This window comes from Phalaenopsis equestris, unplaced genomic scaffold, assembly GCF_001263595.1.
Source record: "Phalaenopsis equestris unplaced genomic scaffold, ASM126359v1 Scaffold000443, whole genome shotgun sequence".
Lineage (NCBI taxonomy): Eukaryota > Viridiplantae > Streptophyta > Magnoliopsida > Asparagales > Orchidaceae > Phalaenopsis > Phalaenopsis equestris.
The window spans coordinates 120,335-145,831 of NW_018164884.1; the positions used below are offsets into that span (position 1 = coordinate 120,335).

At 32.7% G+C, this 25,497-nt stretch overlaps 1 protein-coding gene across 2 annotated transcripts in view; it reads right to left on the reverse strand.

Moving 5' to 3' along the window:
- Nucleotides 1-5,158: 5,158 nt before the first annotated feature.
- The window catches only part of LOC110027764 (protein RTF1 homolog), a 46,345-nt gene continuing 26,006 nt past the window's right edge, over nt 5,159-25,497 (reverse strand). For both annotated transcript variants that reach the window (XM_020729313.1, XM_020729310.1), the window contains exon 4: nt 5,159-5,551. The gene's annotated coding sequence lies outside the window, so the exon portion shown is untranslated. The remainder of the gene's footprint in view (nt 5,552-25,497) is intronic.

A 25,497-nucleotide genomic window follows, 5' to 3' on the forward strand; every position in this document is an offset into this window, starting at 1 on the left:
ATATATATATAAGATTATCAATATAAAATAAAGGGAGGGTTGATTGTAGGAGCTTCTTGTGACTCATGTCTGCCTTTAATTATTAATCTTATATTATATATGTAATTGTCTGTTTGGTATTTTCTTTTTTTTTAGAATACTCATTCTATAACAATCATGATTGATATCCTCAACAATTTTTGTTATTTGGCACGAATATCAATATGATTAGTATAAATTTCAGAATATTTTATTAGCAAGAAATATTCAATCTCAAATTAAAAATCATTTGTTACTCCAATTTCAACTCTTATGGCCAAATTGATCGGCTTGAATAGACGAACACAATGACACCAAAATTGATCTAATTTTAGTCAAATAAAGCCCAGATCGAGCCAATAAAACATTTTTTTTAGAAGCTTCGAGTGACTAATTGAAGGCTCAAACATATTTCAAATTTAACAAGCTTTTAGTCAAATCGAGCATCCCAATGAGCATATCTAACGAGCCTAATATCACTCAGTTCTAGTTTTGACATCATTAAGGTACTACAATATGTCATCTGATATAAGAACTTCTCTAAGTCTTCTGATGGAGTGGTCCAATTTTTTTTTATTTATAGATAAGACCACCCTCAGACTCTATAAGTAGAGCTCTACCCCCTTCATGAAGGGGGAACAAGGAGGGGGACCTGGACCTAAATAACTAGAGAAGAAGTCAATTTTCAGAGTTATTCTGGACCGAAGACCCAACGAACACTTCCTACTCTTGCAACTTCCAACCACCATCGACCACTGCTCTACAGACCCCGTCAACTATTGTCGACCACCTCTGGTTGTCTCTATCAGTGGAACTTCCATGGTAACGAAGTACGACATAATAATGCACCCCAAATGCCAGACAAAGACACACTCTGAAGATAGTGTAACAATGCATCCCAAAGATGGTGCAACTCCACATAATAACTGCTTGGAGTAATTGTATTCACAATATAATGGCCTTCTCAGAACTTTTAAAGTTCTTTCCTCACAGCTCCCCAATATGACCTACAACCTCTGTGGTTCACTACAACTCCAACCTCTTACTACGGGTTTGGAGGACAATTGATGCCACTAAAAACCCCACTATGACCTATGTAACCAACTACGGCCTGTGTGGTTCATAGCTCAAGTAACTCTTAACTCCGACCTCTATGACCTACAGACATTATTGAAGCTTAACATTACTGTCCATATGACCGACTACGATTTAAGTAGTTCATAGCTCGTGCAACTCTCAAATTCGGCCTCTATAGCCTGTAGAAGTTATTACAACTCGTCATTATGTCATGTATGACCAACTACGACCCACTTGGCTCACAGCTCATGCAACTCTCAACTTCAGCCTCTGTGGCGTATAAATGTTATAGCTCACAAATTTAGCCTATGCAACCAGCGAATGTTATTATAACTCTCAAGTATGACCTACATGATTCGTATCTCACACAACTCCTAACTTTGGCCTCTGCATTCTACAAATGTTATTAAAACTCCCTGTTATAGCCAATGTGACCAACTACAACCTACTTAGCTCACAGCTCACAGATATTCTAACTTCTACCCATGTGACCTATAAACATTATTATTGTTCTTTACTATGGTATATGTGATCAACTATGGTCTACGTAACTCACAAATCTCACAACTCCCAACTCCGGCCACTACAACTTACGAACATTATTACAACACACCACTACGTCATACATGATCAACTACGACATACATGGACCATAGCTCATGCCGCTCTTAACTCCGATCTCTGCATCCTACAACATTATTATGCTCTACACTACAACCTATGTGACCAAATATGACCTATGCAGCTCACAGCTCATACAACTCTCAACTTCAGCCTCTACAACCTATAGACATCATCATAGTTCATGCACCTCCCAACTTCAATCTTTGTGGTCTACAATTGTTATTAATTATCCCTCGTATAACCTATATAACCAATGTATACTATGCGGTCCACAACTCATACAACTCCCAACTCCGACCTATGTTGACTACGGATGTTATTGTCGCTCACCACTACGACATATGTGACCAACTATGACATATGTGACTCACAGCTCCATAGCTCCTTTATACGACCTCTTTGGCCCATCGATGCTCTTGAAACAACCATCTACGACCCACATGACCAACTATTATCATGACTTTTAACTACAGACTTTACGACAAGCTCACACTACAACTACCATCCACAACATTCATAGTGGATTACTCCCTCCATAGCAAACTACTATGGCTTTTGTGGCTAATTATTATTATTGAAATATTGTTATACATCAAGTTTTTAATTTCATCTTCCTTAATTCAGGAGAAGAATAGGTTATGTATTTATAATTATATAGTAGTTTACTTCATCTAGGCCAAGTGACATGATTTTTTCCTTTTACAGGTTTTTCATATAAAAATCACGGTGCCTTCCCTCGCTAATATTCTTTTATCGTGTGTGTGCTAAATCTCTTTCTGCGATGATATGCTAATTTATTACTCCACCATTGTGGATCTTCTGGTATGTATCAATGATAAAGATTATATATCACTAAACCTTTATATTCATCTCTTTATTAAATAATTGTCTCTCACAAATTGTGCCTTATACTAGAATTTTTTGTCGTTTTCCCAATAATAGACTCGCCGTTGAGGAAATTCACACACTACTCATTGCAGATCATTTTTGCGAAGAGGGGAGTTTTGACTCCTTAGTTTGACATGTGTTCCAAGAGTTCAAGATAGAGGAATTTTATGATGCTTGAACATTAATGAGCCTTCATACTTAATTATAATGATAATTTGGCATGCAAATGAATTGTGAATAAAACTATTGCCAATGATGATATTCTAAAATATCGAAATGTAATAATAATGGTTAACTTGTGAGTGCAAGCCTCCCAAGCATTAGAATAAAAAAAAATATAATAAATGATCATAATATCATCTCAACTATAGTATTATAATAAACGGTCAGTTCAGTTATCTAGATCTATAAATACCCATGATAATAAATGATGATGCGTAAATAGGTGTATTGTCTAAAGGGATGGTCGCATTAATGCCACATATGTTGCTTCCTTTTCCCATGATCATTTCCGGGCAATAATTGGTGGATCCATTTTGGGCAGAATATCAAAAAAGGATGGACTGTTCCACAAGCTTGGTTGGTAAAAGGGAAGATGAGGTGGACTGTCCATTATCTTTCCTCACCTTTATCTCCATAAGTCTTTGTTTACCATTATTCAATTGGGAAAGCACTTTGTCTACGCTTTGGAGGAGATTTGTACAAAAGGCTCCAAGTTGTCATTTGAGTGATATGACATAAAAAAATGTGCTTGAAAATACTAAAATAAAAAAATATTGTATGCATACCTCTTCAAAATTTCTTTCTTATTTGAATTATTTTGCGTTGATTGTGGATGAGAAAAAAACTGGAAGTGTCGTTGGTAGACTCACACCAAATGACAAGCAATTTCATCATTACTTATTATATATGCATATATTTTAATTCAGTTACATAGAATTTAATACTGTCATTGTTGAGTTACAAACCCCAGATGCAGAAAATAAAAGGTTGTGTTTAGTAGTAGACATCCAACATAAACTTTTTATCAAAAAAAATCATGACAAGAATCTTTTAAATAATTATATAAATTTTAGGGCATCCCCTAAAATCAACGTGTTGCATGACCCGAATACAATAAAAAGGGTGCAAGAGCCACTACACCGGTGTCTACATATTATGTTAAATAAATAAGATTTCCCACATTATAGAAGAATATAGATAAAGAAGTTAGTCCATGAAACTAATGACATTATAAGAGCTTGAAATATATATACTCTCACATGTAAATTAATAGAACTAATATATATTATAGTTCATATGAAGCTAAATATCTTATGCATTCAAGAAACTAAATATGTTAGAGAAAAGACTAAGGAGATTGATAATTAAAGTTTTAAACTTTGATAGTATAATTATAGATAAAAAAAATGTAGTGTAATTATAGATAAAGATATAATTAAAACCCTAAAAATTGTTATTGATACTAAGATTTCTAATGTTATAAATGTTTATGCACCTGAAGTAGGCTTAGATATAAGTTTAAAAGAAAAATTTTGAAAAAACCTAAATGAATTAATAAAAACGATGCCTCTAAAAGAATAAAAAAAGAATAAATTTTTATTGAAGCGTAAATTAAATGAACAAGTTGATATTGGTAGAAAATCTTAAAAATATTCATGTTAGCTACGATTTTGGAACGATTACTACTAAATGTAAAATCATATTAAATTTTATTTTATCTTATGCTTATGTTGCTACTAATATTTTATTTAAGCAAAGAAATGAACATATTATTGCTTATAAGAATGAACTAAATAAAACACATTAATTATTCTCTTATGAGAAAAAAAGATCATCAGAATGTTAAAATTACAGTCATTTCTAATGAAAATTTAAGTACTCAACATTCTAAAATCTTATAATTTTGTGTACAATCTTCTTTCTCTGAAAGAAAGAAGACCGAACTGGCCAATCATTATGTTAACATCACAATACCAACCATGTTTCAAAATTAAAAGATCCTGGATTCTACTTTGAACAATCTTGAGTAAATTTAGATCTCACTTTGAACCCTCTAAATTCCTTTTGAGTACTGTGTATTGGGTTAGACAAAGAAGGAAGGAGTGAAAGAAATACTCAAACCAATGGTCAATTTTATGATCAATGCCCCTTAACAAGAGTTTAATTAACATTTTGTTCTTTCAAACGCTACACAAAAGTTAAATTTCACCAATTAAACTTGCGAATGTTGATATAAAAAAACAACCACTAAATACAATAATGCTAAAATACACTAAATGCTAAAAAACAATCTGTAATGATTCCGTCATCACATCAGTAATATTGAAGTTCCAGATTCCGGTCAGAATTAGTTGAGATACAGTTCTATCTTTCATGTAGAACTGATTTTAATTCTATTTAATCAGAAGAACCACAATTTCTATTACACTCAACGAAAAGTAGATTTAAATCGGTGAGATGTTCAAACGATAGAAAGAAATTGAAGGTATAAAGAAGATAATACAAAGCTTTGAAAAAAAAAAAAAAGCCAAAAAGGGTTTATGCCAAAATCATCTTCTAAAGCCGTTGCCCATTTCTTTCAGAATATATAAATTTTCGGCAGTATGAATAAATAAATCATTGTTATGAACCCCGATTGAGCAACCAAGGAAATAGGCCAACAAAATTCCACACTAACACAAGAATTTATTAACAATAAGCATGGGTGACGAATCGGTTTAAAACGTGACCAAGCAAACCAAATAGAGCTAATTTTTTTGTTCCTAGCTATAATTTTATAGCTTTTCAATCGAAAGTTTCAACAGATAAACCATACTAACAAAATATATAGTTTGAGGCGGCATACTCCATAGAAAGACACCATCAAAGAACCAACCTTTTATTCCAATAGAGATTGCAGAGTCGTTGCAACGGTCTTCAGGCAAATCCTATGAACTGAAAGCTGAAATGGATGTACGAGGATAATGAGAAAAAATGACAAAAAGGCCTCCTGGCTCTTTGTAGTGGGTTATTTAAGTCGCAGAGTTTATATATACAAGTGTCAATTTAGTCCAAATTCTTTTAATATGGGCTGAATAGTCTCCACGGAATCAGTCCCAATTTAAAGAGTCTAGAGACTAAATGGACACTTTTATAGATTATGGGACTAAAATGGCCACACATAAATAATCATGGGACTACTTTGATAATGTACTAATTTGATAATATGCAGGTAAAAATGCAAAATAGGCCGCTAACACATGAGAACAAACTTACCTACAACAAAAAATTGTAATTAAAATGTAGAAAAAAAGCAAGTTTGTATAACTCTATACTCCAGGTCCGGTTATGGTTTCTACTTTCAATTTATTTATGACAATTTTTCTTTGAAATGTCATTTCTCTATACCTTGAAAATCTCAATGGTTAATAAAAAATATTGTTTATTCAATATCATCAATTCAAATCACATATTTTATAATTGATTGCAACCAAGAGCAGGACATTGTCCTGCTTCAGGCTTCTGCCATTTTCATCGCAATAACTGCTAACTTCTTTTCTTATTTTAGTTGAACTATACCTCAAACTACTTTCCACATTACCTGGAAAATTAAACGTAGCAATTACTTCCAACTATAAAAAAACAAATTATTCTCCACATTTAGTATTTTTAGAATTGTGAATCTTGATAGCATAAGACTAGTTTCCGCCTTCTTCTGCATTCCTGGTTCCACCTTTGTATCCAAAGCAATGCAACGGACTTCCACTGTGGCAGTGCCAGCGACTTCAGTTTCGTTTCTTTTTGTACAGGCGAGTGGGAAGAAAACAGGATGCACGGATTGAGAATATGGCAAAATTTTGTAGAACCAATATGAGAAGATAGTAATACCATATATGAATAATTTGGAACTTAATTAAACATGAAATGGAGAAGAACTTTCACTAAAACATGGACAAGTAAAGAAAAATGCAGATCAAGATAATCGTGCAAGAAGTTTTATACAAGGAAAATGAACAAGACAGGATGCAACTTTAAAAGGAAACTAAGTGTCTATTGCACATGTAATATCCAATTCAAGGGATTAATTCTAAAAGCGGCAAAGTATATAGTTCAATAGAAAGAAATAGAAAATTAAGAATGATGAATTATTGATTGGATACTAATTATAATTCCCAACAGAAACCACCGCTTATCCTCATTTAATTGTACTTCGTAACCATTACCTATCTTGCACTAAATACCCTTTTGTTTAAAAATTCATTTTTCAGTCTATAAAAGACTTAGAAATTTAAAGGAGCTCAAGGATGAGAGAGAGACCACTTGTTTGGGTGAGATTCCCTAAATGTAATGGATTAAGATTCTCCAAATGTTGCAAGAGAATCATCGCTCTCTTTAATGCAGTTTACCTCTATAATAAAGTAATTCCACTCCATATTTACTTTAACTCTAAGGCTTTTTTTTTTTAAACTAACATCAAATTGGCATCAATACTCTATTACAAAGCAATAGGCAGAGGCCAATATGTTCAAGACATGATATGCAAGCGACATGCATCCTACATACTCAGGATCTGCCATCCCCATTTAATTAAAAAAAGAAAAAAAGAAAAAATCAAACATGAGTGTCTGACGTGTAACCTATACCCTTCAATGACTAGGTTCAAGTATTTAAATCTCAAAACTTCTCATGCCCTAATTTTATTTCCTTCTAAAACATCTCCTTCACACAAACTCCCACACTGGCTCGCCACTCATACACTTAGATGCCACAACCCCGCAACTCACATGTCACCTCCTCTCTCTATTTTGGATTAATTGGCATTTTTATTTCATTTTTTATGGCACTAATTATGAAAATTGAGAAAATATTTTATTTAGTTTTTTGCAACCTCAAATATGATGATTTTTTACATCCTTACAATTTTGGAATTTTAAAAAAAATTTCATCTTCATTAAATGCAATTATCCCACAATATTTTTATTTTAAAAATATATAATTATAATTTCATGTCAAAAGTATCTTTGTGCCTCATATTTTCAATTATAGATGTGCTGCATGTCCAAAACATGTCGTATCTATATCCCCAATTTCTATCAGTACATATATATTTCCATCAGCGTCAATCAACGATGTTAGGAGAACCGTTTCACTAAAAATAAAACTTGGGGTTGAGTTCCTTTAATGAAAGGGATAATGGTAAGGATTAAATTAGATACTAATTTTAATTTCCAACAGGCACTTGATCACTTAACAATCTCATTAAATTGAATATCCCAACCACCAAGCACCTTTTTTAAATGGCCAAAAGGTTTTGAGACTATAAAAGGATTATGTATGCAAGAATTTAAATGATTTAAAAAAAATGAGAGTAAAATTCTTAGTAAACCCACAAATGTAATGGGTGAGTAAACCCACAAATGTAATGGGTGAGTTGCCCCATTTGGGTTTGAGTCTCACTTAGATCATTTAATCTTTCCCTCGTCAAAATAAAATCTTTCTTTCCATTGTAATTCTACTTCTGTTCTTTGCACAACATAAAGTGTATTCTCACAAATGCAAGCCATTGTTATTACCTACTTATATTTGAAACATCAGCACCACATCTACCTTTTGAACTTTGAGCAATAACAATGGGTGTACGTATTTCAACAAGATTTACATTTCATCAGGTGATCCAAGTGGTGAATGACACCTTTCTATTAGGTTTTTTATTTGTGTGTTGGTTGATGAGGATGATACAGATGATACAGTAATTATATTATATTATCATACAAAAATGCGTGAAATATGAAAAATATATATATATATATAAAAAAAAAATAGTGACAAAAGAGAAACATTGGCTTTTAACAATTTCTAATGGCTTGAGCAAAAAAGGCATTGGAGCTGGCTAGCGGCAGTTCAATTAAATTAAAGCTAGCGATTAAGCAATTATTAAAGAAGACGGTGTCCAAATGGGATGGAACAAATAGATGAGGTGAAGAAAAAGACAGAGGGAAGGATGAGTGAAGGTATGCAGGACACAACAGCGTAGATAGAGGAGAGAGTAGCTTGTAAAAGAGGAAATTGACGTGAGCTCAAGCTAATCGAACATTGGAGCAGCACCCGCACGTGCTACAGCTCACACCATGATGGATATAGATAAGATAAAATATCATACTATACGATAGAATATGCTAGACATTCTCAAATTATCATAATTGAGGTACAAATTGTCAGTTGTTATTAGACTGATTGATTTTATTTGATTAGAATACATGCTGTTTTATTTTTGGTTATGTTAATATATTTTTAAGTTACGAGTTTTAATTCTCTTGTTAATAGCTCATCATATTTTTGACAAACATTTCAAATTTAAGATTTGAGATAAAATAAGTATAAAAGAAAATGTTCATGGAATATGCAATCAAGCTAATAAAAGTTATTTTATTCACAACTTCACTTTTACAACAACAACAACAACAACAACAACAATAATCCTTTATCCCACTAATTGGGGTCAGCTACATGAATCTTTTTTTCTCATTGTGTCCTAATGAGTCATATTTTCATTTAATTCTAATAGATTAAGATCATTTTTTATAGAACATGCCCAAGTCCTTTGGGTCTAACCCTACTTTTCTTAACATAAGTCGAATCTAAAACATCTAATCTCCTAATTGAATCACGAGATGGTCGATGTTTAATGTGACCAAACCATAAGACGATTCTCTCTAATCTTGTCGGCCACTGGAGCTACACCAACCCTTTCACGAATAGATTTGCTTTGTTTTTTGTCTCTAAGTGTCAAGTCACTCATCCGCCTAAGCATTCTCATCTCAGCAACACTTAATTTTGTTTTATGCTTCTCTTTTAAAGGCCCATAGAATGCAGGTCTCACCACAATCTTATAAAAGTTTCCTTCAAGTCTAAGCGGAACTTTTCTATCACACAATAGACCTAAAGCGTTTCTCCACATCAGCCAACTAACCTGAATTCTACTAATAACATCCCAATCTATATCACCATCACTTTGAACAATAGACCCAAGATATCTAAAGCGTTGACACCTTTTAATGATTTAATCACCCATAATTACAACTCTACTACTAGAGCTGCTGCTACTACTACTAAAATTACATTCCATGTATTCTATTTTAGATCTACTAAAACAAAGTCCTTTAGAATCCAATATAGGCCTCCAAAATTCCAGCCTTTCTTGAACTCTCTCTATTCTTATCAACAAGAATGATATCATCAGCGAAAAACATACAACAAGATACAACCTGCAAATGTCCAGTAAGAACATCAATAATTAAAGCAAAAAGATATGGGCTTATAGTCGATCTCTAATGTAATCCAACTAAAATAGAAAAATACTTGGCTAATCCACCTTTTGTTTGAACAAAAGTAACAACTTTAGAATAGATATATTTAATGACTTGAATACAAGTCATATCAACACCTTTTCTAGAACTCTCCAAGGAACTTCTCATGGAAATCTTATCATAAGTTTTTTTTAAATCAATAAAGATTATATGTAGATCCTCCTTACTCTCCTTGTACTTCTCCATCAAACCTCTCAATAAATGTATAGCTTCCATTGTATAGCTTCCATAGTAGACTACTTGCCCAGCATAAAACCAAATTGATTATGAGAAATCTTTTTCTAAATCAAACATCACATGACTTTACATTTAAGTTGATTTAAATTTTATTTCATTAGTGGCTCTTTAGATTTAATTCGACGATTATTTTTTAGTGTCTTAGTGATAAAAATTAAAAATAAATTAATTTTATCGTTCGAGTGTCTGACACTACTTTAAAATTTCCATAACCTCAAGTCGAGTTGTATACTTTCATTAAATAATAACATTATAATTAGTTGATTAATTATTTATATTTATTAAACTTGTTCTTTTATAGGGAAGCCCAAATGCTACAATTATTCATTATAAGAACAAAATGATAGATCTTAATCCAAAATCAACCCAAATCATATAGCCATTCCAAATTTTCATCAAGCAAAAATCTAAGCACAACTTATGTGTCAAACCTTAGATGCATAAAGATTATCTCATCTAGCTACAAAAAATGAATACATATGCATTTCTTCATTGTAAAAAAACATAGAAAACCTTAAGGGAATAATTTTGTACTAGAAACAAGGCCTTTAAAACAACACTAGTAGATCAACCCAACTGATAGAGGCAAGCCTAGAGCCAACAAACCACAGTGGGTGGCCATAATCAATTGAACCTCATGAACCTTTTTGGTAAAAGAAAAATAGCCACATATGACAAGCCAATTTTAACAAGTGAACATGCATGACCATAGGTCTGTCAGCAAGGTTTAGATGGACACTTTTTTTTATATGGCTAAACTTTCTAAATATACAAGCAAAGTTCTAAAAATTGGAATGAACGTCAAACCAGAAGAAAAAGAGTTTCAAAGTTCAAAAGTTAAATCAGGTTACACCGGAGGATATAATAAATGCTAAAGTATCTACAAATGACAAAAAATAATATAATAAGTATGCAATGCATATAACTTGATAGAAATACATTATGAAATATAAATCATAGGCAACAATATTTATCTTTAAATTAAGAAACATGAACAGCTCGATTAAGGCTCAGCATAGAGCTGTTAAGAAGTTCAATTAAACATTAATATTACACTAACTATTGGTGTAATATAAACATGGATGTGTGTACATTAAATTTTTAAAAATAAAAAATTATAACATAAATATAAATATATAAATAAGTTTATAATATTTTTATCAATTACTACAGCCAAATTCTCCTTGCAGCTACTTAAATAGTTTATGTAGTCTCACATGATAGAAAAAATTTAATTCTATAAAGTTTAAATAGAAAGGAAAGAGACTAATAGTTAAAGCTTGCAGCTCATTTGATAGACATATTGGTTATTTGTTTGATAAGATTTTTTTCATCATATATGAGATATTTAAAAAACTTTTCAAATTAAATATTATATTTTAAGCTTAATAACCTTGATTTATTTGCAGCCATTTGATCACTAATTAATTGATAGTATAAAAGTCAAACTAGGCGGCTTTACGAAACCAAGATCCACTCAACAATTCATCAATCAGATCATTAGTACTAACTAGTTCAATGATGGGCCAATTTATCTAAGCTAATCGAACCAGACATATGATTGGTTCATGGTTGAACCGATTAAACAAGTCAGTCTAATCAAGTTTTCATATAACCAACCACGAGAAGTAGTCACATTTGTCTTTAAATGATGGTTGATAACCTAACCAGTCATCATGATGCCATATTAATTGATCTTTTTGACATTATACAACAATTAATTGTCTAACAACAACAAAAAACCTTTATCCCACAAACTTGGGTCGGCTACATGAATTGTTTTTCTTCATTTTGTCATATTGAGTGTCATATTTTCATTTAGTTCTAATAGATTAAGATCATTTTTTATACAATATGCCCAAGTTTTTTAGGTCTACCTCTGACTTTCTTAAGATAAGTCAAATCTAAAACATCTGCTCTTCTAACTGAAGCATCAGATGATTGACATTTAATGTGACCAAATCATGTAAGACGACTCCTATCTAATCTTGTCTGCCACCAGAGCGACGCCAACCCTATCACGGATAGATTCATTTGCACCTAAGCATTCTCATCTCAACAAAACTTAACTTTGTTTTATACTTCTCTTTTAAAGGGCAACATTATGTGTCATCAATCATTTCAGGTCTCACCACCATAACAACAACAACAAACCATTATCCCATTAAGTGGGGTCGGCTACATGAATCCTTTTTCTCCATTGCGTTTTATTGAATGTCATATTTTCATTTAATTCAAATAAATTAAGATCATTTTTTATACAATATTCCCAAGCCTTTCTAGGTCTACCTCTGTAATTCTTAACATAAGTAGAATCTTAAAAATCTACTCTCCTAATCAGATCATCAGATGGTTGACGTTTAATGTGACCAAACCATCTAAGACTACTTTCTCTAATTTTGTCCACCACTAGAGCTAAACCAACCCTATCACGGTTATATTCATTTCACATTTTGTTTGTAAGTGTAAAGTCACTCATCCACCTAAGCATTCTCATCTCAGCAACACATAACTTAGTTTTATGCTTCTCTTTTAAAGGCCAACATTCAACATCATAATTATTGCAGGTCTCACCACCATCTTATAAAACTTTCCTTTCAATCTAAGCAGTACTTTTCTATCACACAATAGATCCGAAACATTCATCCACTTCAACCAACCAACTGGAATTCTACTAATAATATCCCCATCTATATTACCATCACTTTGAACAATAGACCCAAGATATCTAATGCGTTTAATAATTTGATCACCCATATTTACAACTCTGTCACTAGAGCTACTACAACTAAAATTACATTCCATGTAATCTGTTTTAGTTCTACTCAAATGAAGGTCATTAGACTTCAATATAGACCTCCATAATTCAAGTTTTCTGAGTGTTTTCTCTAGCCTTATCCACGAGAGGAATATCATCAGCAAAAAGCATACACCAAGGTACATCTTGCAGTTGTAAATGTCTAATAAGAGCATCCATAACTAAAGCAAAAAGATATGGGCTTAAAGCTGATCCCTGATGTAATCCAACTTAAATAGGAAAACATATGGTCAATCCTCCTGTTCAAACACAAGTAACAACTCTAGTATACATATCTTTAATGACTTGAATATAATTCATATCAACACCTTTCTTTTCTAGAACACTCAAAAGGACATTGCTTAGAATCTTATCGTAAGCTTTTTCTAAATCAATACAAATCATATGTAGATAAATCATATGTAGATCCTCTATTCTCTCTGTACATCTCCATCAAACCTCTCAATAAATGTATAGCTTCCATGGTAAGACCTGCCCGACATGAATCCAAACTGATTATGAGAAATCTTTGTAATACGTCTTAACATATGTTCAATTACCCTCTTCCATAATTTTAAAGTATGACGCATCAACTTAATTCCTCTATAATTGGGATATCATCAAGTCTTACAAACTTTCCACCCTTGATTTTCTTTAAAGCCACCTCAATTTCTATTTTACCAGGGCAACAATAAAAATGAAATATTTTATTATTATTAATGATAAAAATATGACAAATATCAATCGTATTTTCATAAATTTCATTGAAAAGTATCTCAAAATAATTTACCCGCCAATTTTGAATATCTTTTCCTAAAAAAAAACACTTTAATTTCCATCTAATATAATTTACTTGAGTTAAAACTTTATTTTTTTCCTGTATGTTTGACTAATTTATATATACATTTTTCACCCACTTTAGTATCTAATATATTATATGGATTACTAAAAATATAATTTTTAGACAGATTGTTCTCATAGACTATGTACAAGTCATTTTATAACTTTGTTAGTTCTCTAAGTATTTACATTTAAACAAATGTTTATAACGTAACTTCTTATATTTTATCTTTCTTTACACATTATTATTCCACCAACAACTATTTTTATTTATATTTTTTTTTTCTTTTGATTCTCCATATATATATCTTTTGTTATTTGTTTAATAGTGTTTGTTCCTTTATCCCACATAGAATTTTGTTTTTTCATGAACATCACAAATCTTGAAATCTTGAAGTTTACTCATAAAAATAGTTTTCTTTGTCTTTTAAGTGTCCCCATCTTATTTTATCACAATGATTCTAGCATTCCTTATTTTACTACTCTTGATCTTAAAATCTAGAACTAATAATCGATGTTGAATACTTAAATCCTCACTTGGAATAACATTACAATCCTTACATTCGAGACAATCTCTTTTTCTCATAAGAAAATAATCAATCTGAATTTTATTTGATCCATTTTTATAAGTAATACTATGCTCATATCTTTTCTTGAATAAAGTATTAACAATAAAAAAAAACATTAGCTAAAGCAAAATTTAATATGACTCTACCTCCTTCATTAATCACTCCAAAATCGTAGCCACCATAAATATTTTTAAAATCTTCTACCACTCTACCGACATGTCCATTTAAATCTCCTCCAATAAAAATTCTTTTTTCAGGAGGCATCATTTGTATTAAGTCTTATAAGTCATTCCAGAATTTATCTATAGAACTTATATTTAAACCTACTTCAGGAGCATAAGCACTTATAATATTAAAAATCTTACTATCAATCATAATCTTAAGGGCTATAATTTTATCTCCAACTTTATTAATTTTTAAACATTATCTTTCAAACCCTTATCTATAATTACACATACACCATTTCTAGTGCGACTTTTACCAGAATACTAAGGTTTGAAACATAAGTTATCAGTCTCCTTAGTCTTTTCTCCAACTCATTTAGTTTCTTGAATACATAAGTTATTTATCTTTCTATGAATCATAATATCAACTTATTTTATTAATTTACCATTGAGAGTACTTATATTCCAAGATTCTATCATAATATTAATTTTATACGGTAAATTTTTTATCAGCATCCGTCCGTAATGAGGGAACCCTTACTTATTTGGCACTACAACAGGGCGTCGATGTTGCGGCCCTTACACACTATTCACTGTATTCAGGCTATACATCGCATCGCTTTCAAGGGTTGACTACCAAACGCAAAGATCAAAAGAATTCATGTCATGATTTTTTTTTCGACAAGTTTTACGCTGGCGGTCGACTACCTAACGCAACCCTCCACTTTTCACATCTGGGCTAAGGACCGGTAATGACAGTGTTTAATCATCAAATGCCAATACAACCAAAAACCTAGACCCCATCTAAGAGCATGAATTTAAAGCCATCAACTGCTAATATCTCCAATATAAATAACCCACAATGAAAATTAACTTTTAAAATAAATCAAAATTTCATGCCAATTAAATGAACTAATATAAAATTAGGAAAAATAAAATAGAATATTTCTCGATCATGGCCATCGCCATGTAATTCATAATATAAACTACATACAAAAAAAAACATGCAATTGTGTGCATGCAACTGCCTGATGAGATGCCTTGACAAGAATAAACATGAAAATCTTTATTACTTGATGCCTTTTACATGCTTGGGTGGGCTCCAAAAATTCTGACGTCTCCCCAGGACTCGCCTTGCATTTTTTTTAGATCTTTGAGGGATCAAATTTTTAGAAAGTATATTGAAATATAAATAAAACACTATTCAGAGATTTTACCCTCATTTTTGTTAGGATTTTTTAATATGGGGTTCGAGGTTTCCCATAGACACAAAACCCTACGGTTAATTACCCCTCCCGATAACGTGAGAGCTGTTTCGATTAAAGCTAGTCACTAAAAATTGAATATTCAATATATAATACAACAAACATAGAATTTTCAATTGTAAAATTTATCACTTGAAACTTCAACCAATTAGTGGGGAAATGAAAACAAAATCTGATTAAGATCACATGGTTCAGTCATCTCGGGTTGTCGTGGTCCGTGATCTACTTAATCAAAGGAGGCAGTCGACCTAACCTAACTGAAGAATTCATGTCAGCAACCAAGAGATCCTTGTGGATCTGGGATGGATGTTTGTCTAAGGAGACAAATTTAAATCGACCTTAGCTAACAAAAGACTGTCTTAATCAATTGTACCCTTATGATTTACAACTCAAATAGTAGAAATCCATTAGAAAACATATGAGTTGCAGTCATGACTGTAATATAATGGTGTAATTTGATGACAAATACTCGATCAGAGTGCCCCAGTTGTAACTGTTATTTTATGGTGTCTTATGCTTCTCTTTTAAAGGCCAACATTCAACATCATAATTATTGCAGGTCTCACCACCATCTTATAAAACTTTCCTTTCAATCTAAGCAGTACTTTTCTATCACACAATAGATCCGAAACATTCATCCACTTCAACCAACCAACTGGAATTCTACTAATAATATCCCCATCTATATTACCATCACTTTGAACAATAGACCCAAGATATCTAATGCGTTTAATAATTTGATCACCCATATTTACAACTCTGTCACTAGAGCTACTACAACTAAAATTACATTCCATGTAATCTGTTTTAGTTCTACTCAAATGAAGGTCATTAGACTTCAATATAGACCTCCATAATTCAAGTTTTCTGAGTGTTTTCTCTAGCCTTATCCACGAGAGGAATATCATCAGCAAAAAGCATACACCAAGGTACATCTTGCAGTTGTAAATGTCTAATAAGAGCATCCATAACTAAAGCAAAAAGATATGGGCTTAAAGCTGATCCCTGATGTAATCCAACTTAAATAGGAAAACATATGGTCAATCCTCCTGTTCAAACACAAGTAACAACTCTAGTATACATATCTTTAATGACTTGAATATAATTCATATCAACACCTTTCTTTTCTAGAACACTCAAAAGGACATTGCTTAGAATCTTATCGTAAGCTTTTTCTAAATCAATACAAATCATATGTAGATCCTCCTTATTCTCTCTGTACATCTCCATCAAACCTCTCAATAAATGTATAGCTTCCATGGTAAGACCTGCCCGACATGAATCCAAACTGATTATGAGAAATCTTTGTAATACGTCTTAACATATGTTCAATTACCCTCTTCCATAATTTTAAAGTATGACGCATCAACTTAATTCCTCTATAATTGGGATATCATCAAGTCTTACAAACTTTCCACCCTTGATTTTCTTTAAAGCCACCTCAATTTCTATTTTACCAGGGCAACAATAAAAATGAAATATTTTATTATTATTAATGATAAAAATATGACAAATATCAATCGTATTTTCATAAATTTCATTGAAAAGTATCTCAAAATAATTTACCCGCCAATTTTGAATATCTTTTCCTAAAAAAAAACACTTTAATTTCCATCTAATATAATTTACTTGAGTTAAAACTTTATTTTTTTCCTGTATGTTTGACTAATTTATATATACATTTTTCACCCACTTTAGTATCTAATATATTATATGGATTACTAAAAATATAATTTTTAGACAGATTGTTCTCATAGACTATGTACAAGTCATTTTATAACTTTGTTAGTTCTCTAAGTATTTACATTTAAACAAATGTTTATAACGTAACTTCTTATATTTTATCTTTCTTTACACATTATTATTCCACCAACAACTATTTTTATTTATATTTTTTTTTTCTTTTGATTCTCCATATATATATCTTTTGTTATTTGTTTAATAGTGTTTGTTCCTTTATCCCACATAGAATTTTGTTTTTTCATGAACATCACAAATCTTGAAATCTTGAAGTTTACTCATAAAAATAGTTTTCTTTGTCTTTTAAGTGTCCCCATCTTATTTTATCACAATGATTCTAGCATTCCTTATTTTACTACTCTTGATCTTAAAATCTAGAACTAATAATCGATGTTGAATACTTAAATCCTCACTTGGAATAACATTACAATCCTTACATTCGAGACAATCTCTTTTTCTCATAAGAAAATAATCAATCTGAATTTTATTTGATCCATTTTTATAAGTAATACTATGCTCATATCTTTTCTTGAATAAAGTATTAGCAATAAAAAAAAACATTAGCTAAAGCAAAATTTAATATGACTCTACCTCCTTCATTAATCACTCCAAAATCGTAGCCACCATAAATATTTTTAAAATCTTCTACCACTCTACCGACATGTCCATTTAAATCTCCTCCAATAAAAATTCTTTTTTCAGGAGGCATCATTTGTATTAAGTCTTATAAGTCATTTCATAATTTTTTTTAGAAAATATATCTAAACCTACTCGAGGAGAGTAAGTACTTATAATATTAAAAATCCTAATATCAACAATAATCTTAAGGGTTATTCTAGCTCCAATTCTATTAGTTTTTACAACATTATCTTTCAAACTCTTATCTATAATTACACCTATACCATTTCTCATGCAACTTTAACATGAATATCAAAGTTTAAAATATAAGTTATCAATCTCCTCATAGCATTTTCTCCAACCCATTTAATTTCTTGAATACATAAAATATTTATCTTTCTATGTATCATAATATCAACTAATTCAATTTGCTTGTGAGAGTACCTATATTCAAATATCATATCCTAATATTAGTTTCATGGACTAATTCTTTACCCGCATCCATCAATTTTTTCTTTAAGTCTAAGCAATATTTTTCTATCACACAAAAGGACTGATGCATTCCTATTCCTCCCACTTCAACCAACCAATTGAATTCTACTAATAACATCCCGATCTATATCACGTCACTTTGAACAATAGACCCGAGACATCTAAAACGTTCACACATTTTAAATATTTAATCACTCATAATTACAACTTTTACCACTAGAGCTACTATTACTAAAATTACATTCTACGTATTCTGTTTTAGAGCTAATCAAACAAAGACCTTTAAACTCCAATGTAAACCTCCATAATTTAAGTTTTTCTTGAACTCTTTCTCTAGTCTTATCCATAAGAAAGATATCATCAGCAAAAAGAATACACCAAGATACATCCTCCTATAAAATTTCAGTCGAAGCATCCATAACTGAAGCAAAAAGATATAAACTTAAAGTTGATCCATGGTGTAATCCAACTGAAATAGAAATATAGTTGGTCAATCCTTCTATTCGAACAAAATTAACATCTAAAGTATACATACCTTTAATGATTTGAAAATAAATCATATAAACACTTTTCTTTTTTAGAACCCTCAAAGAACTACTCTTAGAACCTTATCGTAAGCTTTTTCTAAATCAATAAACATCATATGTAGATGCTACTTACTCTCTCTATACTTTTCCATCAAACCTCTTAATAAATGTATAGCTTCCATAGTAGACCTACCTTGCATAAATCAAAACTAGTAATTAGAAATCGTTGTATCACCTTAATCTATGTTCAATTACCATCTCTCATAATTTTAAAGTATGACACAAATTTTATTCCTCTATAATTTGCACACTCTTATGTATCCCCATTATTCTTATAAATGAGGACCAAAATACTCTTCTCCACTCTTGATGAATCTTTTTAGTTTTTAAAATACTATTAAAGAATTTAGTAAGTCAAGAAACACCCAAATCACCTAAATATGTATAAAAAAAATTCCTTTCAATTCTCCAAGTACATTTTTTGCCACTTGTTTGACAGTGTTATTTTACCCCACATAGAATTAGTTTCTTCATGAACCTCCCAAACCTTAAAATCTTAAGGTTTGCTCATAAGAATAAATTTTATTTGTATCATTTAAGTTCTCCCATCTAATTTTATGACATGTTTCATTATATTTTTTATCTTACAATTCCTCATCTTAAAATTCAGAACTAATAATCGATATTGAGTACTTAAATTTTCACTTGGAATGATTTGTAGTGTGAAACATGCTTGGAATATGGATTAACTAGTTTCAAAATCATCCAATAAATAATCCACTCAATATTTGGCCGCCTATGAGTTTTAACGATTCTATAAATACAATCAACTAGCTTTTCTAGCTTTAAGTTCCTTATTTAGCCACTTTAGCTTTCTTTTGCAAAGCCTCATTGAAGTAAAGTTATGAAAGTCGACTGAGACTTTTAATGCTTAGCTTCATGTTGAGTTTGGCATTCCACTTTTTACATAATATTACTTAAATATCAAAGTTTCCATCTGGATATCAAAATAGATTGGCTTGGTGATTTATAGATGTGAAAAGTGCTCCTCATTAAAACATTTACCTCCTTTCTACGTCTTATATTATTTAGTAAATTAGGTTGAGCTTCCTAAGATAGTTTTTTTATTTGAACAAAGACTATACTCGCAATCATTAAAAGGTCAGTAAGAGATGGCCTTGACCTCTGAAAAGGTTAGTGTGGGTTGAATGTAGTGTTTTCAACAAGGTTGTAAAAATCGAACTTACATCGAACCGAAAGAAGGAAAGATTCAAGATTCAATAGTTCAACTGAGATTGAACTGGGTCTTTAATCGAATGATATAATAAATATTTAAATTTCTTTAATATAATTTAAATAATAAAATAATAATACATTCATATTTATTGATTCAACAAATAATATTTTAATTTAAGATCACTTTTGAATGTTTTGAATAATATTTTAAATAAAAAAATTAAAACAAGTCATTTTTTAATTTTAATTTAAATATATTATTTCTTGCCATCAAATCAAAAATTAAAAGGCTAAAATTAGACAATATTTGAACCGACCGATTCTTTAAAAACCGGACTAGTATATCGGTTTGCAGGTTCAACCCCTGTACTACCGATTAAATCTTTATTCTATGCAGAAAAAGTTCTAAACTTGAACAGAACCGGTTGAATGACCGGTTCACAATTGAACCGGTCAAATAAAAACCATGGTTTTCAATGTGTTAAGCATAATCCAATACATAGGATTTCCTTTTGGCTCAATACACAAAGAAGAAACTAAAGCAACGCTTTTCAGAACAAATATGTTTGTCTTGTAAATCATACATGCATATAATATGTGTATATAATAGGTCATTTAATAAACCAAATTTAAACCACATTAGGTAATAATTCTTAACAAATATAATGATATGTAATGAAAGTAATTTTAAATAATTTGAAAGCTGAGAAAAGATCAAACACAATATTTAAATGATAGAAAGATACTTAAAAATCAAGAATAGTTGTGAGATTGATGGACCACTGGCTAGAGAGTAAGATGCCAAACCAATATGCAGCGAGAATGTTTGAATATAAGATATTGAGAAACACTCTTGAGAAGAAGCTTTTAAGTGAGAAGTTCTTAGCATCAACAATAAGAACTAGTGAGAAACATATAAGAAAACAAATACGTGGAGTGTCGAGAAAAATCACAAAGAAAAAAATAGCTCTAATAGGAGAGATAGAGAATCAATGGGCAATAGTTCTGTTGAGATTTGTATCTAATATAGGGTCCTATTTGTAAATAAAAGAAGTTTATAAATTTATTTATAAATGTTGTAAAACTCTATATAAGCCCAAGAGTAAAAGAAATGAAATAACTTTTTAGAGCAATTATGTCTTTACGGTATCAGAGCTAAACCCTAGTAGAAGGAGCAATGAAGGATTCAGAGCTCTTCGCAATAGCAGTCCTGTCGTTGCCTTCTAAACAAAGTCTAGTCGTGATTATAAGACGTGCAAAGATGAGGTGTTGAGGCGGCGAAGGTTTCTTGCATCAGTCCTAAAACGCGCGAACGATTTTAGTGCAAGGAAGAAAAAGGCATTGGCGACTACGGCGGTCTGTGTACGTTGCGATCTTGTCGTGAGCTACGAAGTCAAGTAAGGAGACAAAGATATCACGCACAGAGAAGAATGATGAGGCTTCACGGGCTAGATCGCATGCATCGAAGCAGAGAAACAAGCGACGAGGGCGGCTCAATGGGCTGGATCGCGTGCGACATAGCAGGGAACTAGGCGACAAAGGCTTTAGTGGCCTGGATCGCCTGCGACAAGGTAGGGAAACATGCCAAAGTTTTGGCTGCTCTGTGTCGTGTGAGGGATGGAACAAGAACTTCGTGTGGGACAGAAACTAGCGAGGGGATAAAATACAAGGCAAAGAAGAGTTAAATTGAATTTGATCTTGATAATGGGATAGAAGTCAAGAAAAGAAAGGACGTCGTGTTGTATTCGTGTAATCTAAACTTGGATTCTTGTAATTGAGGATGTCAGGAGACGGAGACTGTGTGAGAGGTAAAGGATTGGAGCTTCTGGAAAAGATAGATCCTGAGGTTTTGAAGGTCTTAGTGAGGCTCATATAGGGAGCAAGCGTCTCAGATGAAGCCACAACCTCAGCAAGTGCTCCGATGCAAGTGAAGTTATATCTCTTCATTCTTTCTTGTAGATCTGAAGCTCGATGGACCGACCATTTATCTGAGTTGGTCGCATCGAGTCTAGGCTGCTCTAGTATCGAAGAGATTAGAAGGATACCTGACAAGGGACGAGCCAAAGAGTGATAGTGTTGAATGGGATGAATGGAGGACCACACATGCGCTTATTTACACCTGCTGCTAAACTCAATGGTTCCAAAGATTGCTACATTAGTGGATATCATTCAAAAGGTGAATGACATCTGGGCAAAGTTGAAGAGGACCTATGTTAAGACTAAGAATCACATGAGCGTTTCAGATTCAACGTGACATAGAGGCAGTGACACAGGATGATAAATCGATTCAGTAGTACTCCGTAGAGCTGGAGCGATTGTGGCAAGATTTTGATCACTTCTCACCTGTGTTAAGCTTTAGTGATCCATAGTACAAGAAAGTAGTGATTTTTGCACAGACGAGGACTATGCAGTTTTTGGCACATCTGAATAGGTCTTGGATCAAAGGAGATTGGTCCTTCTAGCCCAGGCAATGATTCCTTCACTGAATGAGGCCATCTTTGCTATCTTGCAGAAAAAGTATCACGTGAAGTTACACTCAAAGCTGAGTGGACTTCCAGGCACACGATCAACTTTGGTTTCCTCAAGCTCATGTAAGACACGTGCCCAACCCAAGAGGGACCGCAAGTGCTACAACTGCTAAGAAGTGGGACACCTGAGCAAGGCTTGTCCAAAGCCACTCAAGGAGAGAGAGACGGATGGACATGGACGGTCTAGAGGCCGTGATTGTAATCATGAGGGCTAAAGGGGTGGAAGGGGCCACTGGGCGAATCTGATGATATCAGAGAATGAGGGAAAGACAAGGATGGTCTTCATCGATGATGATCACAAACTCTTAGAAAAGTTGAAAAGAAAGGTGAGAGCGACATGTCATGTGACTGAGGATGCATCCACCTTATCTTCATCCAACGAGAATATTATTAATCATGCTCACTCAGTCAAAGGTACTCGTGATACAGATGCTCTTGCGTTTATATCCACCATAAGATCACCAGAATGAACAGTAGATTTTGGCGCATCTTGATATGTGACAAGTGCTTCTAATGAGTTCTCTTCATATACTCACCTAGCAGTTCCAGAGAGTATTCAGACCGTTGGTAGTACAACATAGTATGTGGTTGGTAAGGGTACAGTGAGATGTACCAATTCTATGACTATGTCCAATATTTTGCATGTTCATTCCTTTCCAGTAAATCTTTTATCAAATAGTGTCATTATTCTCCAACTAAAATGTATTGTGTTTTATTTGATATTCCTAAAGTGATCTTTCAAAAGAAGGGGATTGGCCAAAGACCTGAGATTGACACGTGGCATAGTGGACTCTGGTACTTGGATAGAGAGGGGGTGGACTTAGCCTTGACATCCATGGTAGAAAATGTTAGAGTATGAGAACTAGAAGAAGTGTGGAGGATGTGTTGTTGCTGCATCATAATTGTATGGGACACTCTTCAATTAGTCCTTTGAGGAAAAGGCAAATAAACAGAAAGTTGTGTGTGATGTCTGTGAGTTTGGTAAGCACTAGGAGTTCCTATATTAGTTCTGGTAATAGGAGTTCTTGTGTTTTTGATTTGATGCACTCAGATATATAGAGACCTTGTTCTACAACTTCAATAAATGACTACAAATATTTTATGGATTTCATTGATTGTTTTTTTCATGTTACTTGGTTATATATGGTAAGAAGCAAAAATGATGTATTTTCTTGCTTTAAAGACTTTCACAGGGCGATTTAGACTCGCTACGGTACAGTGATGAAGGTATTGAGGTCTGATAACGGTATAAAGTATACCAAGGCGTTTGAGGAGTACTTATTAGCTCAAAGAATACAATATCAAACCAATTGTCCACACACACCGACAGAAAACGGAGTAGCAGAGAGGAATAATAGGCATCTTCTATAGGTAGCCAAAAGCATGATGATCTCAATGAATGTCCTAAAACATTTGTGAAGGCAAACTGTTTTGACAGTCGCTCAATTGATCAACAGAATGCTCTCAAGAGTGCTAGAAAGCGAACTCCTTATGAATTGTTGAAAGGAGATAATGGGGGGATCCTCTCATTAAGGGTATTTGGTTGTGTGTGTTTTGTGATAATAAACCATCAATAGAGAAACTAGATTCTAGAAATGTAAAGTGTATTTTTGTGGGTTATTCTGCCACTCAGAAGGGGTATGTTTATTAAGGCCCAATATAAAAGAGATTGTTTGTGAGTATGGATGTAACATTTAGAGAATTTGAACCATACTATACCTTGGAGGAGACCGCACCCTTTCGTGACTCGTCAAATGTTGGAGGTATGAGGTGAGAATGGCAGAGTAGTGATCGTAAGAGATTGATACAAATGGAAATGATGCCTTATCCCATTGTGTGGGAAAGATTGAAGGAATGATCGACTGAGAAAAAGCTAGAAAATGAGAAAAATGAGCCGAAGTTGGTGGGACTCAAGATCAATGGGAGCTTAGGATGTATACAAGGATAAAAAGGCAGAATGAGAGAATAGTGTCTGTTGTACCACTCATGCCAACAAGTCTCATGTCCCGGTCTACCTCGACTCCTGAGACACCTACATCATCCATTTCAGAATTCGGATTAGACATGTGATATGATTCCTCTCTCTTCTCCTCTCACTCCCATAAAGAGGACCTCTCACAGCAATGCGAGTCATCTCTCACTCCCATAAAGAGGACCTCTCACAGCAATGTGAGTCATTCTCCTGATCATTACTCTCCTAATCATTTTGGTTTCTCACATGACATTACTTAGTTTGACTCATAACATATCACAGTTACATGGAGCATTCATCACATCTTTGAGCTTTCTCTCTATACCCAAATGTTGATAGGTAGCTAAGGAGAATTCAAAGTGAAAGGCTACAATGTTGGAGGAACTTGGTGCTCTCGATAAGAACAAGACACGTGAGCTCATGTTGCTACCAGCAGGGAAAAAGACAGTCAGGTGCAGATGAGACTTCACAGTGAAGCAAACTTCATAAGAAAAGATTGATCTCTACAAAGCATGGTTGGTGGCGAAAAGGTATAACCAGACTTATAGCATCGACT